The sequence below is a fragment of the Pteropus medius genome, unplaced genomic scaffold (genome assembly GCF_902729225.1).
Source record: "Pteropus medius unplaced genomic scaffold, Ma_sr-lr_union100, whole genome shotgun sequence".
In the NCBI taxonomy this organism is placed as follows: domain Eukaryota; kingdom Metazoa; phylum Chordata; class Mammalia; order Chiroptera; family Pteropodidae; genus Pteropus; species Pteropus medius.
Window position 1 is genome coordinate 19,579,340 of NW_024340692.1, and position 20,206 is coordinate 19,599,545.

The window sequence follows — 20,206 nt, forward strand, 5'->3', positions numbered from 1 at the left end:
TTATTTTGAATATCTATAAATCATATCTATTTTTTTCTAGCTAAAAATGAATGAAATGACAAAAGCTTTTAATAATTTATAAAGCAGTAAAAGAAATGACCTAAAATTGTATTCAGCTAGCAAAGGCAGAAACTCTGATTACTTTCTTTGATTGATATCTACATTTTCATAGTAATTATAAAACATATGTGTAGTTCACACGTATTATTTAGTTCAAGTATTTTAAAGAGAGTGATTTTTTTTGCAGACATATAGAACTACAGTTCAGATTGGTATAGGGAAAAGTCTTATTATACCAAACGTTTTGATTGAAATGAATGGAAATGAGTTTAAATAAATGTGGCTTATTTATATTTATATTCTAACACAAATGAAGATTTCTTTGAGATTCATTTACTCCTTGGTCTCAAGTTAAAATCCATAGATATTTATACATTCATTACTTTTGAACCTTAACAACAGGTTATGTCATGTTTGGCTCCAGATCTAAAGGGAGGCAATCAAGAAGGTCTATTCATTTTAAGGAAAACTGCATGAAAGATTTAGATGTTCACTCTCCAAATCCAGATTCTGTGTCAATGGCTTCGAATGCTAACTGAATTAAGTCCTAAATTCTCAGCCTGCACTGAAAATTTTCTCCTCTGGGGACTATTAAGGACTGAATTGTGTTCCTTCAAAATTCATATGTTGAAGCCCTAAAATCAGTATGAATGTATTTAGAGATAAGACCTTTCAGGAGATAATTAAGTTAAATATCATAATTTGGGGGCCTGAATCTTACAAGACTGCTGCCCTTATAAGAAGAAAAAGACACCAGAGCTCGCTTCTCTCTCTTCATGCGTATACAGAAGAAAGGTTATAAGTGGACATAGTAAGAAGGCAGACAGCAGCAGCCAGGAAGAGACGTCTCACCAAGAAACGAACTCTAATGGCATCTTGATCTTGCATTTCTAGCTTTAGAAACTGTGAGAAAATTATTTTGTTGTTTAAGCCATCCAGTGTGTGATATTTTGTTATGGAAGCCTGAGTAGACTATTACAGGGACCTAGTCTTCCTTTTAAGTCTTAGCTACTCCTCTTACTGTAATTACTTTCATTTTAGTATCGCTCACTTATAGTCTTGCTTCTTATTTATCTTCTACATTCGACTGCAGAATTGTACCTCAAATTTAAAGCCTGTATCAAATCCACCCTGAAAATATTTTTGTTTACTCTTTCCTATGTATTCCCTTCCCCCCAAAACATATAATCTCTCCTGCCTTAAAGCCCCAGTGATACCTCTTATATTTCCAGTGTAGACACAATGTATTGACTTACATTTTATCTATTTTACCATTTGTTTCATCTTCTCTATTAGATTAGTTAAGCAATGCATTAATTAGTTAACTCTTTTTGTGCCAATTTATGATTACATGCCAGAAGTTAGGAAAAGAAAAATTATAATTATAAAATAATTATCATTAGATAGAAATTAGAGAAAGGCACATTTCGATTCAATATAAGTTCTTTTTCATAGTCATAGGTGCTAAAAAGTATCTCACTGTCACAGTAGTTTTTTTAAAACAAGATATTGAATATGGAAGTCTTTTATGAAGAACAATAAGATCATATTACCTCCACTTTTCTTATCAAGTATTGTATAAAAGGCCTTGAATACAGAAAATATTAAGTAATATTTAGTCCTATTTATTTGAGTTGGTTGTATATCAGGCTAGGTAACTAGTATAATCCACATGCAATTATCAGCTAATAGCAGGATATGTAACTAAACAAAGATAAGCAACACAACTAATTTATATCTCACTATACTGTATGACTTCCTTTATGCTGGAATCCTTTATGTAGAATTCACATGAGCTCACTATTGAATTTGTGGGGATAGAATCAATTCTCTCATTTAGAAAGAAGTCGTGTAAAATTTTGCCCCAGATTCTTTACTTAAAATAGTTCGCAGTAGAGAACATTTTCTTTCTAATTTTTCTTCTCACTCCAGCTGCCTAAAAATTCTTTTTTTTTTCTCTTGCTATCATTTTATGAATTATTCTGTGTCTGGTTTTAATATAAGATTTTATGAAACCATGGGATATATAGATATATCTAGCTATATCTCTGTCTCTATAGATATACCTATATTTTAAGAATACAAAGGAAAACATTAGTAGGCTAAAAAGTACTGATCTAAAGATAACATATATAATATTTATTTTAAAAAAAGTTGATAACTAACATACATTTCAGGTAACCTACTTGATACACCATTTTAAGTTAATTACTATTTATTCTTACCTTTTAAAGCATATGTGAAAAAATTCACAATATATTATAAAGTAGGTTTTTTTTTTGCTGAGATAAGGTTTGACACAGTCTATATTTTAGGATATATACCAAATAAAATTTAGTTTCTTCCCAGTTAACACAGAGCCTGACATTATTTTTTATTATTGTAGCATGTAAAAATTTCACATTTATTTATTCCCTCCTTTGAAAGAAGATTATATATCAATGCCCTTTGCCACGTAATTTGTCTGCCTCCTAAGGAAGGAGAATACTTCTCTACACAATTGACTTTAGGTTTGGCCATGTGACTTGCTTTGGCCAATAAAATATGACCAAAAGGAACAATGTACAAGTTCTGGGCAGAAGCTTTAATAGTCATTGCACATGTCTGTCAATTTCTTATTCCTGCCCTTGTCATGAAATAATAGCCATACTGAGAGAGGCTGCTCCTCTAGCCTCATTCCAGAATGAGAACACATGAGGAGCAGATCCACAGTCCCAAATCAGAAAACTCGAGTCTAACATCCAGCCTCAAGTAGAACCATAGCTTACCTAAAGACCATTTTGTAAGAGACACAGAAGTTTGCTGTTGTAAGCCACTAACATTTGAGATTATTTGACTAACACAAAGAATTTAGGTATTATAATGGTTCATTATTAAATATTTATCAAAGATGATGTTCACTTTTTAAGACCTAACAAATAATTGACTAGGATTCAAGAGAAAGCTAAATCTAGCTTATATCAACAAATTCATCTCTGGTTAGAATATTTAATTTTTCAAGAAATTATATTTTTAGGCTTATAGCCTTTCAAATTTGCCCCCAGAGACTTCCATTTTTTGGTAGATGAAGTAGACATACTTTTCTCTATTATTCCTGCTATGTATGACTAAATGCCTGGATATTAAATATAAAACAAAGATAAGTAGACTGAAAGATGCAAAGAACATAGACTGTTCATGGAACAGAAACTGAGAAACAACAGGAATATATCTTTTTGCCTCATATATTCCAGACTTGAAGCTGAAGAAACTGGCAACAAGGAAATATCAAAGCACAGGCAAAAATTCACAACAAAATACTCTCTTTAGTCAAAGGGGCAGCCTAGTAAGACAGGACTTTTAAACAATAACCACTTTACTCCAGCCAAATACCACAGAAAAAAACTGTAGTCCCATGCCAACTATACCAGCAAAGAAGACTGACTGGGGAATCTAGACTTATACACTCTCAAGGCTGTAATGAGGCAACTCAATATCTCCACTAGGATGATGTCAGAGAATGCCAAAAAGGAAGTTGAGATTTTCATCCCTTTTGGATGGTAACAAAGAAGACTCCTTGTCCTCTCCACTAGAACAATGGCAAAGGAAGCCTAAAAGAGAATAGAAATGTTTACTATTCCCCAGTTATAATGAGGTCATTCTCACCACAATACCACTGGATATTCAATGCAAATCTTTATCAAAGGAAAGCAAGAGTGGTTATACTAATTTCAGATAAAATAGACTTCAGAGGAAAGAACATTATGAGAGACACAGAGAGAGATTATATGAAAAAAGTGTCAATCCACCCCATCAAGAAGACATAGCCATAATTGTGTATGTACCAAACTTGTTAAGCTGCAAAATATGTAAAATAAAACCTGAGAGAACTGAAAGGAAAAAATTAACAAATTCACATTTATAATTGGAGACTTCAATACTCCTTTCTCAACTACACCTAGAAAATCAGCAATTTAGAAGAACTTACCAATACCATTAATCAATAGGATCTAATTAACATTTATAGAACATTCCACCCAACAACAGTAGAAAATACATTCTTTTCAAGTGCCCATGGAATATGTACCATGACAGGCCATATCTTAGGCCATAAGATAAACCTCAATAAAATTTAAAACTCAAAATCAGCAGAGTGTTGCTCTCTGACCACAATAAAATCAAACTAAAAATTAGTAACAGAAAAATAACAAGAAAATCTCCAAAAATATAAAATTAAATTATACATTTAAAAATAATGCACGAGTTAGACAAGAAGTTTTAAAGGAAATAAAAATGCACTGAACTGAATGAATATACATATCAAATGCAGTGGGTCATGACAAAAGCAGCTCTGAGAGGGAAATTTATAGCATTACATGCATATATTAGGAGAGAACAAAAGTCTCAATTCAATACTTTAAGCATCTACCTCAAGAACATAGAAAAAGAAAAGCAAACTTGATTAAAACAGAAACAAAAAAGATGAGAGAAGAAATCAATTAAATTAAAAACAGAAAAACAATTGAGAAAATTAATTGAAACTATGAGCTAGTTCTTTGTAAAGTCCAATAAAATTGACAAATTTCTAGCAAGAGTGACAAAGAAAAAAATAAAGACAACAGAAACTACAATATGAGAAATAATATAGGATATTATTACAAACAAGGTAGACTTCAAAAATATAATAAGGGCATACTCCAAAGAACTCTACTTACATAATATGACAACTTACACAAAATGAACCAATTCCTCAAAAGACACAAATAACCACGACCCACCCAGGATGAAATATATAAAGTAAATAGCCTGGAACTATTAAGGAAATTGAATTTGTAATTTAAAAACTCACAGAAATGTCAAGGCCTAGGTGATTCTGATGGAAAATTCTACAAACATTTAAGGAAGAATTACTACCTATTCTACATAATTTCCTGTAGAAAATAGAAGAGGAGGGAACACTCCCAATTCATTTTATGAAATTAGTGTTACCTTGATACCAAAACTAGACAGAGTACAAAAGAGAGAGAAAGAGAAACACCAAAAACCATATCTCTCATAAACATAGACCCAGAAATTCTTAAAATATTAGCAAATAGAATTAAGCAAAATATAAAAATATTATATGCCATGACCAATTATTCTAGAATATCAGTCTAATTTAGTCTTCGAAAATCAGTGTAGTTCACCATATTAATAGGCTAAAGAAGAAATATCACATGATCACGTCATTCAACCTGGAAAAATAATTTGATAAAATTCAATACCTATTTCTGATAAAAGCTCTCAGAAAAGGAGGAATAAAGAGAAAATTTCTGAATTGATCTAAAAAAAATATACATACATACATACATACATACATATATATGTATATATATATGTATGTATATGTATATGTGTATATATATGTGTGTCTATATATATATATATATATATATATATATATATATACATATATATATATATAGCTATCATTATACTTAAAGATGAAAGACTGAATGTTTTCTTCCTAAGACTGGAAATAAGAAAAGGATGTCTGCTCTCATCACTCTCATTCAACATAGTGCTCAAAATTCTAACAAAAGCAATAAGATAAGAAATGAAAATAAAATGCATAAACACAAAAAAAGAAGAAATAAAACTGACCCCGTTTGCTGATGAAATGATTGTCTACATAAAAATCTTAAAGAATCTAAAATTTACTCCAAATTGAAGACTTTATTATTATCTTATTGGTTTTGTTCTAATGAGTTTCATGAGAACATAATATGAAAATGCTAACAAAAGATATGGCACTTCAGAGTTTTTAAACACATTCACCTGTTTTGTTCCCAGCTTATTCAACCCCATGGATGTATTTAATGTTATAATGCTTTGAAGTTACAAGAAGAGATTATTTAGATTTCCCCCACCCACTGTTGTTTAAGATAATGTCAGAATCTTGCCTCAAGTTGTATTCCCTGGCCTGTAGAAAGGGGAAGAAAAAGAAGAATGGAATCAAGGGATACAGGCACAGTCAGTGGCCAACTTCCAGAGAATTGAAAGGTCACCAATGAGAAGTGTAAGGAAAAATTGAACTCTCTTTCGGAATTTGAGCATCTTTTGAAATCCAAGCCTGTTTATGATCAGCTATAAGTTTTACCTGATTATGGATTATCTCTTCTTGATGCTGCTAATAACAGTGCAAGGTTATAAAAATAAAACTTTAAGGAGATGTGGAACATATATACAATGGAATATTACTCAGCTATAAGAAGGGATGAAATACTGCCATTTGCAACAATATGGATGGATCTTGAGATAATCTTGCTAAGCAAAATAAGCCAGACAGAAAAAATCGAAAACCATATGATATCACTTATATATGGAATATAAACCTAAAAGCAACAAACAAACAGAGACTCATGGACATGGACAATAGACTAGTGATTACCAGAGGGTAGGAGGAGATGGGGGAGGTAGATGGGGTAAAAAGGGTCAAATATATGGTGACAGAAAGAAATTTAACTATGGGCGGTGAACACATAATCACTTATATGTGGGATATAAATCTAAAGGCAACAAACAAACATGACAAACATACAGAAACTCGTGGACATGAATAGTAGATTAGTGGTTACCAGAGGGGGCGGGGAGGAAGGGGAGGTAGTAGGGGTAAAAGGGGTCAAATATGTGATGACAGAAAGAAATTTAACTATGGGCGGTGAACACACAATGCAATATATATATATGACTTACTGTTGAAATGTACACTTGGAACTTATCGGATTTTGTTAATTGATGTCACCGTAATAACTAAATTTTAAAAAATTGAATAACTTATTCAAGAAAAAAACAAAAAATATGTATGAGGTGGTTTATTCTTACTAAATTTGTCTATGATATATGACATAAAATGTTTGATTAAAAGTTACACAATCTATAAAAAGTACAAAAAGAATATTGAAATGGGGGTTAATTTTTGCCGTTCCCATCCTTTCATTCCAAAGAAGGCTATAATTCCATAGCTTCAAATTTTGGCAATCTAACTTAGCTTTTTTTCTTTTGACTGAAGTCTTAATGTTCTCTTCTGTTTTATGCCTGTAAATGGGACTGGTATTCTTTCTTTCAGCTAAGCATCACACTGGGCCAAAGGTACACTGTGTAAATGAAACAAATCTCTGCTTATAACGTGTAAAAAGACTTTTATACAAAAGTGTTATGTCCAAGTCCGGAAAGTCCATTTTTCTCTTATTATACATTTGCATCCAGATAGCAATTTACATCCTTGATGTGATTTTAATATATTTAGAAATCAAATTTATAAATCTTTACTGTAATTTGTATACCTATTAACTAAATATAATTCCAAGCTGGGAAATAAAATTATTTAGTATGCTACATCATTTATCCAAGGCAAATAAGAAAAGCATATGGTTGTTTTAGATAATATTAAAAGCAATAGGAAAATGATGACCTATTAACTTATGTCCCCTTGGAGTCATAAAATTTTTCTTCATTAAAGAGCTATTTTGGATTATGCATACATTTATATGTACATTTATATAAAGTATGAGTGAGAGAGAGTGTGTGCATTTTAATTGTAAAATGATAATGTTTAAAGAATCTTGGTGAAATCTTGGTAAAGATATATGAAAATTTCCCTGTATTATATTTGTAATTTTTCTTTAAGTTTAAAATTATTTACAGATTTTGAAATTGAAACTTCATGAAAGCTTTCCCAAATAAAGATTCATTCAGGGAAGAAGCTGGTCATATCACCAGTCGTATATAGATATATAAACAGAATAATGCTTATGTTCTTACTGTTTATTAACATATAAAGATAGTTTCATGAAGATTAAAATATCCATTATTTTAGTGGTAGAAGCAATCTTCCACATAGATTACAGAAAACAACAGAATTACTTAGCAGATTTGAAATAATATCATGCTTTACGCTTAATATAAAGTACATGTAACAAAGGTAGCAATGTATTGGCATTTTACCTTTCTTCATCAATCCAGGAATAGAGGATACATGAATCACCTTGACATACCATCAAGTCTTTTTCTTTGCTGCAACAACTTTCTCATGTGCACATAAGTAATACTATTTTTGTAGGCAGAAAATGGAGATCCCAGTAAATAAAAATGGGGTTATAAAATGCATAATATATAACTGACATTGGTTCAAAGAAGCCAGGTATTTGTAACATACATTGTGAAAATTCTAAAGCTCATTTTTTTAAACCAGTTCAGGAAAATTAAAAATGAAAGTAATGATTAATTCAATTAGATATATCCATCTTAAAATCTAAATATAAGCCAAATAAGGAAAACTGAGATTTAAGTGTTGAGCTTCTTTAATGGATTCTGGTTTTTAAGGAAAATTTGTTAACTAGTAAATGAATAAATTTTGATGCTGCTTCTCTAGCCTGAACATAGTCCACTAATTTTATTTTTGGATCATGGAGAGTAATACGAAATGAAGGACATATTTCCTATTTATTTTATTTGGCTTACTTTTTAATACGACTCCCTACTATATTCCAGAAATTAAGACAATTCAACTTTAAAAAGTTCAAAAAGATATTAGAATTAAATGAATTATCTGAATTAAATAAACACTTTCCACAGAACAGTTACTCTACTATGTAAGGTTTAGACCCTGAATAGAACAGAGAGAAATGCAAACAGAAATCTGTAAGTAAAAATCATTTTACTAATGTTTCAGTCTCTTACATACTGATTGAGTTTGGGGAATTTTAGTTTAATTTTTAACAGTTTTCTTTTTTTTAAGACTTTATCTCATCATTAATTAAATCAATCTCTCTTTTTATGAGAAGACAATTCTATGTTAAACAGGTTAAATTTTGTCCATTCCGGACTTTAATATGTAGTTTTGTACCAAGCTTATAAAAATTACTAACCTAAAACAATCTGGACCACCACTCCAGCCTTGATTTATGTTTAGAGCTTTAAACAAAAAGTTTGCATCTGTTACTCTTAAAGTCTGTAATTAGTAGTTGAACCACACAAAGAATCAACATGATGTCATGTCTAGACAACATGTAAATTAATATGAAAGCAATTGATTTACAAACTCTATACTAATACAAATTAATCTGAATTAAGTTTAATCCCCAGTTATTAACTGATTAAGTGTGACTGCTGGTAGCTACTGAGAGATGATTTCCATCTGTGAATTTATGGACACAACCTAATCATTGATTCTGTATAGAGAAATGGTTAAAGCACAGACCACATACAGTGATGCCCACAGAGAAGAGTTATAGAAGCAAAACTGAAATATACAATTTAAAGATATGAAGGAGGTTTTTTCTAAGTGTCATAATTAACTTTTGGCAAAGGGGATGTTTCAGGTGCATTGACTCTGGCTGTGACCAGTACACCATCCATTTTAGAAAGTGCGTTATTCTGTTCTGAGGGAGAATTTGCTCTTGCTTTGAGTAAACATGAAATCAAAATTGCCAATATGTTCTTTTCTTTTTTTTTTTAAGCAGAATAATTACAATTTTATGTAGATAGGAAAACACGCATTAACAAATACTGATCTCTGTGAATGATGCGTGGTTTTAGGGTAATAATACTCCCGTCTTTAGAGCAAATCAACAGGTTTGTATTCTCATACTAGAGCAAGTTATTATTCTTCCATATCATATGTACTGAGAGTACCAGAAAAATGTTGTATTTGTACCATTTACTAAAATATGTATTTATTTGTCTTTGAATATTATGGGTCCTCCTCAAGTTGCATTTGTTGTTGTTATTGTTCTTTGTTTTTTAGGAATATTTTTTTCAAGTAAAATAGTTTTGAGCATCCATTTAGAGTACTAAAAACTCAACATGACTAAAATCAGAATATAATAAAAATGTTGGTTTTGCTTCTAATAGCCAGTTCCTATAATTGAATTAATAATATTTTTTCAAATAATTAGAAACCAAGAACAATCCTATCAAATTATGAAAAATGTTTTACTTTCTTTGATGTGGTGGCCATGTTCACTTAGTTGTCAGAAACTCTATTGTTTATGTTGGAATGAAATTCAGTAGTGTTTTATGACTATACTATATTGTTTGATAATTAAAAAGCAAGTATGTTATATCAAAATGAGGGTCATTGTATTTACATAGACTCTTTTATAGACATCCTACTCATTGTCATAATAACTGAGGCTGTCATGACCATGGTCTGTGCCTTGCATGAAGCCCTAAACAATTCTGACAGGCTGCAGCTCATTAAGGGACAGTCATTTTGTTGAAATGTCTATCAGCTCGCAGGGATGCACCAAGATGAATAGGCCCAAAACAATAGGCCCATTTGTTAGAGCAGTAGCTTCTCTAATACATGATGAGACAATCAAGCCAAGCTGCCTTCGGCACAAAGACATAATTAATCAAATGGACAAATGGTTCAAAAATTGCTCTAGTATATTCTGTAGTGGACAGAGGTTTCCATGGAAACATTGGCGTTTGCATCACAGTTAATGACCTTTCTGTACAATGAAGTCTCCCCCTTCACACATACACACACACACACACACACACACTTTACTCCCTCTCCACTACGCCTGCTCTCCCTACTTCTCCAACCATTAAAAAAACAAAAAAACAAAAACAAAAACAAAAAATAACAACCTGGAGAAAAGCAAACAAAATAGAGAGAATGAAGAAGCATAAAGGAGAACCTTGAGTATCTGATTTCCACATCAGAAAATCTAATAGTTCTAGTTCAGCCTTATGAAATTTATTGTGATTATTTATTGCATTTCTAATACTTTAACAAATATATATGTAGAAAACCAGCCTTAAATCATGGCTTTTAATACTATTAAATAATTACAGTGACCTCACTAAAGCATTTACAGATACAACTTAGGTTACTATAATGATTTCAAATGTATTTGAAAAAAGTTTAAACTGTAACATGTCTAAAATGTTAAGTGAAAATTTAGCAAAACCTTTAAATTTATCGTCAGTCTCTAGAAAAGGGTATATAAGAATGTTTTGAGTGTGACTGCTTTTTACCTTGTGTTCTGAAGCATCAAGCTAAGGGCAACCACTACTTTGGCTCCTAATAAAACATATTCCATATAGGTAATTAAATCTATTCTTTGAAGGTAGTTTCCTGTTATTATATGTTGGCTTTGAGGTTTTAATGATCACTCTCCACCTTTTCTGAAAAAGGTAGCTTATCAAAGTATTCTTTTCAATCACAAATAGGACAATATTTTAGAGGTTTTCTGATAAATGAAATATTCTCTATCTTGATAGTTTAAGAACCAGAAAAATGGCTAAGTTCATGCCTTTTCAGGGGTCTTGTGCAGTATTTGAAACTCCAAGACTGGAAAGGAGGAAGAGGTCCCCAGTCATGAAAAAATAAAGGACCCAGACTGCTATCCTTGGTGTGATGGTTAGTTTTATGTGTCATCTTGACTGGGCCTTACCTAATCTCCTGAAGGCTTGAATAGAATAAAAAGGCAAAGGAAAGACAAATTTGCTCTCTTTGTTGGAGGTGGGACATCCATCTTCTTCTGCCCTTAGACATTAAAACTCCTGGTCTTCATACCTACTAGTTCTCAGGCATTGGGCTTGGACTGAACTAAATCACTGGATTTCCTGGTTCCCCATCTTGCAGACAGCAAGTCATGGGACATCGCAGCCTCCACTATTGGGAGCAAATTCTTATAATAAATACCTTTCTTCTCTTTCTCTTTCTCTCTCTCTCTTTCTCTCTCTCTCCCCCTCCCTCCTTCTCTCCCTCTCTCCTTCCCTCCATTAGTTCTGTTTCTCTGGAGATCCCTGACTAATATAATACACAGCAACACACACAGAATACTTCTGAACTCAGAGAAACCTGACTACATCACGGTGCACTTGGTGAAGTTGGAACTGATGTTCTCAGTTTGGGCAAAGCGTTCTTTACATAAATTCAAGTTGGGAGCCTATTTTCAAAGAGCTATATAAGGCTGAACCCTGAGCATGTCTGCAGTTATCAAGATGAATGTAAGCTCATAGACCTTGACATCACTTTCCTGCATCAAATTGGTATCCTGTATTCTTGTGCCATCCTAGAATCAACTGAGTTGAATTTCATTACTTGTCTTAATATAAAAAATGATATTTCTTGCACATCTGGGTAAGTAGAGTAAATTTTATATTGTTCCAAAGATTGGCTAAAGAGAAGAAAGAGTGAGAACACCCTCTTATTCTTTACGAAGGTAGAGAACATGGATACAGACTGGTTTTCAATTAAACTATCTAGTAGGGGCTTAAGACATAAATAATTTTAAGAAAATTTAATTTAATTATAAGATAAGTATAGAAAAAGTACACTATCCATAGATAAAACCCATAACCAACACGCAGCTGAAAAAGCAGAACACTACCAGTATCCCAGAAGCTCCCTTGTCCACTCTGTGTTATTACTCCACCAAGGATAACCACTATCTAGACTTCTGCTACTGGAGTTTAATATTGCCTGTTTTGAGTTGTGGATTTTAAATTTTGTGATGACATGTACTCTAAGTATACACATTCAGGTTGGAGTGACTACGTAAATACAAAATTGATAAATCAATAGAAAGAACAAGAAAATAAATAAATTAGAATAGTTATTTGATATCAGATGAGCTAGTTTCTATCAAGCAAGCTAATGTAAGTATTTGCTCAGTTTGCTTACATGAAGCACTGCCCTGGTTTGCTTTATTCTGTAGGGGAAAGCCGATCTTTAAATGGATTCATCTTTAAATGATACTCGTTATTTATATGAGAAAAAGTAGAGTCTCTTTAAAACTCAGTTTTCTGAGTTGTAGGAGGAATAACATCATGATGCTATTAGAAAAATAGTAAAGTAACATTTAATGAAACACTTCGAAAACATTAGGACCCCCAGAGTGAGGCCGTGGGTACACAGGTACGCTATTATGTTGTTGGTGGGAATCAAAAATAATCCTGCCATTCTCCAAGGGAACGCGAAACTATCTACCACAATTAAAGCTGTATTTACTCTTTGACCCAGCAATCCTAATTCCAGAAATCTATCCCACAGAAACACTTGCCCATATGAGATAATATATGTAATGTACAAAGTTGTTTACAGAATATTTTTATTCACCAAGAATTAGAAATACCTAGGAGTCCAAGAATAGAGAACTACTTGAATAAACTGTGGTGTATTCAAATGGTAGAATTCTATGCAATTGTGAGAATGAATAAGGAAGACCTCAACAAAAAGATTTTCTAGGTTATATTTTAAGTGGACAAATTGATGTGCAGGACAAATTGTATAGATGGTATGCTACTGGCATATAAGAAAGAGAATAAATAAATGAGAATATATTCACATTTTTTGCATTTGTATAATCACTAGGAAGATAAATATAAAGCTAATAAACAAAAAATGAGGGGAGAACAGATGATAGAAATGAAGCTGAGATGGACTTTTTACATACCTTTTAAAAAATATTTTGAAATTTAGGCTTACAGGAAAGTTGAAAAATAATGCACTATGTCATACAACTTCCTCTAAGCTTCCTCAAATCTTAACATCTTACATAACTAAAAAAAATTAACATTGGAAAATGATATTAATTGAACTACAGATTTTACTCAAATAATGCCAGTTTTTCCAATAATGTTCATTTTGTTTTAGAATCCAGTCAAGAATTCCCTTGCATTTACTTGCTGTGACTCCTTAGTTTCCTCTAATCTGTGACAGTTCCTCATTTTCTCCCTGATTTTATGACTATGACACTTTTGAAGAGTACTGGCCAGGTATTTTGGAGTATGTATCTTAATTTGGGTTAGTATGTTTTCTCACAATGAACTTGAACACTTTTAGGAAGAATGCCACAGATGACATGCCCTTCTTAGTGCATCACATCAGGGGGCACATGATGCCAATACATCTTATTACTAGTAATGTTGTCCTTGATCACTATGACAAGGTGGTGTCTGCAGTTTTCTTCACTGTGAAGTTGCTATTTTCTCTTTGTAAATACCATATTTTAAGGAAGATAATCTGAGATGAGCTATGTAAAAATCTATTTCTTCTTATATTTTGCCAACCAATTTTAGCGTTCACCAAAGGATCTTGACTATAGTAATTATTACTGTGGAGTTCAAATGGTGGTTTTCTATTTCCCTCATGCATCCTACATTGGTTAATTTAAATTATTTCATTAGGAGGCGTTTTCCCTTCTCAATTTATTTATTTAATCACATATTTATATCATCATGGACTCATAGATATTTTACACAATCTAATGTTATTTCCTCTCTAGATGCATCATTTAAAATGTTTTTAAAAAATTAGTGGTTTTCTTAGTGTTTACAATATACACTTTAAATGATCCAAGTACGTTTTCAAATAACAACATGTTGCTTTACATGTAGTGCAAATACTTTATAATGTAGTATCCTAAATCTTCCTTTCTTTCTCTTGTGACATTGCTGTTATTTATTTCACTTAACCATATGGTATGAACATCTAAAATGTTACCATTATTGCCTCATATAGTTGTCTTTTAGAGCAATTAAGAATAAGACAAATAATTTATTTTACCTTCATTTATTCCTTCTCTGATGTTCTCCTTTCTGTTATGTAAATTCAAATGTCAGATCTATATAATTTTCCTTCTTCTTGAAAATCTACTTGCAGGGCAAATCTGCTGGCTGGGGATTCTCCCAGTCTTTGTTTGAAAAAGTATTTCTTTTTCATCTTTGAAGGACAATCTCAGTGGATATAGAATTCACAGATGCAATCTTTTTCTTTCAGCATTATAAAGATTTCATTCCACCCTAACTTTCATTTCTAACTTATTACTTATTTATTTTTAATTTATTTTTATTTATTAATTTAAATTAATTTACTTATTTCTGCTGTAATTTTGGTTTTCTGCAATTTGACCCTAGGGTGTGTATAGACATAGTTTTGAGTATTTCTCCTGTTATTTTCTAAACTTTCTGGTTCTGTGGATTGGTATGGAAAGATCCCTGCAATTATCTCTACACATATTTCAGCTATTTCATCCTCTCTTTTCTTTCTGATACTCTAATTCCATACAACTTTTAATATCGCTCCCCAGGAACAGTACTGGATGTTCTATTCTGTTCTGTTCTGTTCCACTCTACTCCATCCACTCCACCCCGTTCACCCCACCTACCCCATCCCATCCCATCCCGTTTTTTTTCTTGCCTTTTTACATTGCCATATGAGAAATTTCTATGTACTATGTTCAAGCTCACTGATTCTTTCTTCAGCATTGTCAAAGCTAGTGAACCCATCGAAGGCAGTCTTCATTTGTAATACTGTATTTTTTATTTTGGTTTGTGGCAACCCTGCATTGAGCAAGTCTATCGGCATTATTTTCCAACAGCATTTGCTCATTTTGTGTCTATTTCACATTTCGGTGATTCTCAAAATATTTCAAACTTTTTCATTTTTATTTTATTTGTTATGATGATTTGTGATCAGCAGTCTTTGATGTTACTATTATTGTAATTGTTTTGGGTGCCAAAGACCATGCTCATATGAGACAGTGAACTTAATAAATGTTAGTATGTTCTGACTGCTCCACTAACTGGCCATTTCCCCATCTCTCCCTCTCCTCTGGCCTCCTTATTTCTTGAGACAAAATTATATTGAAATTAGGCCAACTAATAACATTACAATGGCCTCTAAGTAAGTGTTCAAGTGAAAGAAAGGTTGAATGTATCTCGCTTTAAATCAAAAGTTAGAAATGATTAGGCTTAATGAGGATGTTATGTCAAAAGCTACGCCACTTGCGCCAAATAATCAGCCAAGTTGGGAATGTGAAGGAAAAGTCCTTGAGGGAAGTTAAAAGTGCTACTCCAGTGAACTCATGAATGATAGCAGAGCAAAACAGCCTTATTGCTGATATGAAGAAAGTTTATTGCTGATATGGGTAGAATATCAAACTGGCCACAACATTCCCTTAAGCCAAAGCCTAATCCAGAGCAAGTCTCTAACTCTCTTCAATTCTATGAAGCCTGAGAGAAGTAAGAAAGCTGTAGAAGAACAGCTTAAACCTAGCATTGTTTGGTTCATTAGGTTTAAGAAAAAAAGTAGTCTTTTAACATAACATAAAAATCCAAGGTGAAGCAGCAGTTGCTGATATAGAAGCTGCAGCAAGATCTAGCTAAGATAATTAATAAAGGAGGCTACGCTAAACAACAAAACAACTGTATATTAGAAGAAGATAACATCTAGTAATTTCATTAACTAAAGTAGAGAGAAATCAGTGTCTGGTTTCAAAGTTTCAAGGGACAAATTGACTCTCTTGTTAGGGGCTAATGCAGCTAGTGACTAACTTGAAGCCAATACTCATGTACCATTCTTAATCCTAGGGCCCTTAGAATTATGCTAAATCTACTCTTCCTGTGCTTTATAAATTGAATAAGAAATCCTGAATGACAGAACATCTGTTTACAATATGGTTTACTGAATATTTTAAGCCCAATGTTGAGACCTCTGCCCAGAAATAAAAGATTCCTTTCAAAATATTACTGCTCATTGACAATGCATCTGGTCACTCAAAAGCTCTGACTGAGAGGTACAACAAGAATAATGTTGTTTTCATGCCTCCTAACACAACATCCATTCTGCAACCCATGGATCAAGGAGTAATTTTGACATTAAGTCTTATTATTTTAGAAATACATTTTGTAAGGCGGTAGCCATCATAGTGACTCCTCTGGTAAATCTAGGAAAAATAAATTGAAAACTTTCTGGAAAGAATTCACCATTAAGAATGCCATTAAGAACATTTGTGATCCGTGGTTCAACACTAATAGAAGTTTGGGAGAAGTTGATTTTAACCCTAACAGATGCCTTTGAGGGGTTTAAAACTTCAGTTGTGGAAGTAACTGTGGTAGAAAGAGCAAGAGAACTAGAATTAGAAGAAGAGCCTGATGATGTGACTGAATGGCTGAAATCTCATGATAAAACTGTAATGAATGAGGAGTTCCTTTTTATGGATGAGCAAAGAAAGTGGTTTCTTGAGATGGAATCTGTTTCTGGTGAAGATGATGTGAAGAATGTCAAAATGACAACAAAGGATTTAGAATATTATATAAAGTTAGTTAATAAAGCAATGGCAGAATTCGAGAGGATTAACTCCAATTTTGAAAGATGTTCTACTGTGGGTGAAATACTATAAAATAGTGTCACATGCTACAGAGAGAGCTTTTGTGAAAGGAAGAGCCAATTAAAGTGGCAAACTTCACTGTTGTCTTATTTTAAGAAATTGCCACAGTTACCTCAACCTTTATCACCACCACCCTGTTCAATCAGAAGCCATCAAAATCAAGTCAAGACCTTGCACCAGCAAAAAGATTATGACTTGAAGGCTCAGATTATTGTTAGCATTTTTTAGCAATAAAATATTTTAAAATTAAGGTATGTACATTTTTTAGACATAATGCTATTGTACACTTAACAGACTACCATACAGTGCAAACATAACGTTTATATGCACTAGGAAAACAAAAATTCATGTGACTTACTTTATTACGATATTCCCTTTATTGCAGTGATCTGGAACCAAAGTGACAATATCTCCAAGGCATACCTGTATTTAAAGAATTGAGAGCAAAAAAATCACTAACATATAATTCTGTACCCAACAAAATTGTCTTTCAAAAGTGAAAGTGAAATAAAGACTTTTTTAGACAAACAGAAATTAAAGGAATTTGTTTCTAACAGACCTGACTCAAATGTTGAAAGTTCTTTATAGAACTTGGTATTTTCTTAAAGGACTTTAAAATAATATCCACAGAAAAACCTGCACAAAAATGTGTATAGCAGCTTTATTAGTAACTGTCAAACTTGATGGTAACTAAGATATTCTTCAGTAGGTAAATGGATAAATAAACTGTGGTACATCCAGATAATGAAATATTATTTAGTATGAAAAAGCAATAAGCTATCAAAAGACACATGAAAAAAATACTTAAATACATATTACCAAATGAAAGAAGCCATATATTGTAAGATTTTAACTATATGAGGTTGGGGGGAGAGAGGAATGAATAGGCAGAACACAGGATTTTTAGGCAGTGAAACTACTCTGTATGATACTATGATGGTAGGTAAATGAGTGAATTCCTCTTCTGCATTAGTCCAAACCCATAGACTATACAACACCAAGAGTGAATAGTAGTATAAATGATGAACTCTGAGTATTAATGATGTGTTAATGTAGGTTCATTGATTCTAACACATGTACCACTTTGATGGGCAAATGTTGCTAATGGGGGAGGGGATGGGGATATATGGTAAATCTCTTTACTTTCTGCTCAAACTTGCTGTGATCTTAAAGATACTCTAAATAATAAAGTCTATTAAATGCACAAGGTATAAAAAAATACTGATAAGTTTAACTCTTTCAGTTCAAAAATTATTGTTGTGAAAATACACTGAATAGAAAATAAAAGGCTAACCAAAGTCTGGGAGGAAGTATTTGCAAGCCATAAATCCAATGAGGACTAATATCTAGAACATGTAAAGAATCTTTCTAATACGATATTAAGATAAACAATCAAATTTAAATTGGCCAGGATATTTGAAAGACATAAATATATACAAATGATAAATAAGCATATAAAAATATGCTCAAAGCATTAATCATGAGGAAAATGCAAATTTAAACAGTGAGATAATACTACATAATCACTAGAATGATTAAAGTTTAAAAGACCGGTGTATAAGTACCAGTGGATCTATAGGAACTCTCAAATACTGTTGATGAAAATTTAAAATAATGCCATCACTATTGGAAAACATTTTGACAGTTTAAGTTATAGATAAATTTACCAAGCAATCTTTAACATATGACTATGTAATTCCATGAAATAAAAACAACAACAACAAAAAAAACTACGTCTATCCAACATCTTGTATCTGCATTTTCAAAGAACTTTCATAGCTCCAAATTAGAAATAACCCAAATGGTCATCAAATAGTTAATGAATGAACAAACTGTGGCATATGCATACAATACTATTCAATAGGAAAGGAATAAAAAATAAAGGAAGGATCTACTGATATACATAACATCATAAATGAATTTTAAAGCATTATGCTAAGTAAAAGAAGTCAGGTAAAAAAGACCACATACTGTATAATTCCATTTATATAAAATTCTAGAAAAGATAACATTAGTGATATAAAGCAGATTGTTGCCAGGGGCTAGTTAGTTGGGAGGAGGGGACTGACTGCAACTGACATGAGGAACTTTTTGGGGTGCTAGGAATTGGATATATCACACTTGTGGTAGTGGTTACACAGCTGAATACACTTGTCAAAACTCATCAAATTACATGTGAAAATTGGTGAATTTTATAGCATATAAATTATACTTCAATTAAGCTAGCTCTCCCCCTCACCCAATAAAAAAATACAGATGTTTTCAGACAAACATAAGCTGAGCAAATTCCTCTTCTGCATACCTGCACTAAAGAAATGTTTAAGGAAGTTTTCACACAAAATAAAAATGATGCAAAATGGACATTTAGGTCTATACAGAGGAATAAATACAGAGGGAAATGGTAAATGTGTGGATAAATATAAAATACTCTTCCAATTTTTTAATTCTTTCAAAGATTCTGTTTGTTTAAAGCAAAAGTAATAACAATTCGCTTGAGGAATATAACATGAAATAAAATTACAACAGCAGTACACAATAAATGGAGTAGAAAAATATATTCTGGCAAGATTCTTATACTTTTCATTAAGTGCAATAATATTATTTGAAGGTAGACTGATGAGTAAAGGATAAAATTTGTAAGTCCTGTAGCTTCCACTAGTGCCGACAGTAGAGATAAAACAGAAAACTAAACTAAACTAAACTAAACTAAACTAAACTAAACTAAACTAAACTAAACTAAACTAAACTAAACTAAACTAAACAACTAAACTAAATCACCACAAGTGAAGCTGGGAAAGAGAAAAAAGGAACAAAATACACATGGGGCAAATAAAAAACAAACACCATGGTACACAAATCCTACCTTATTGATAATTAGATTAAATGTGAATTATCTAAACTTATCAATTAAAAGGCAGAGACTGCCATATTAAATAAAAAACAAAACCCAACTATACTCTGTCTATATACTCTATATACAACTATATACTCTATAT

The 20,206-nt window shown here is 32.1% G+C and overlaps 1 pseudogene; it reads left to right on the forward strand.

The window, feature by feature from the left end:
- Positions 1 to 13,862: 13,862 nt before the first annotated feature.
- Positions 13,863 to 17,428, forward strand: LOC120604886 (tigger transposable element-derived protein 1-like; annotated as a pseudogene).
- Positions 17,429 to 20,206: the final 2,778 nt, after the last annotated feature.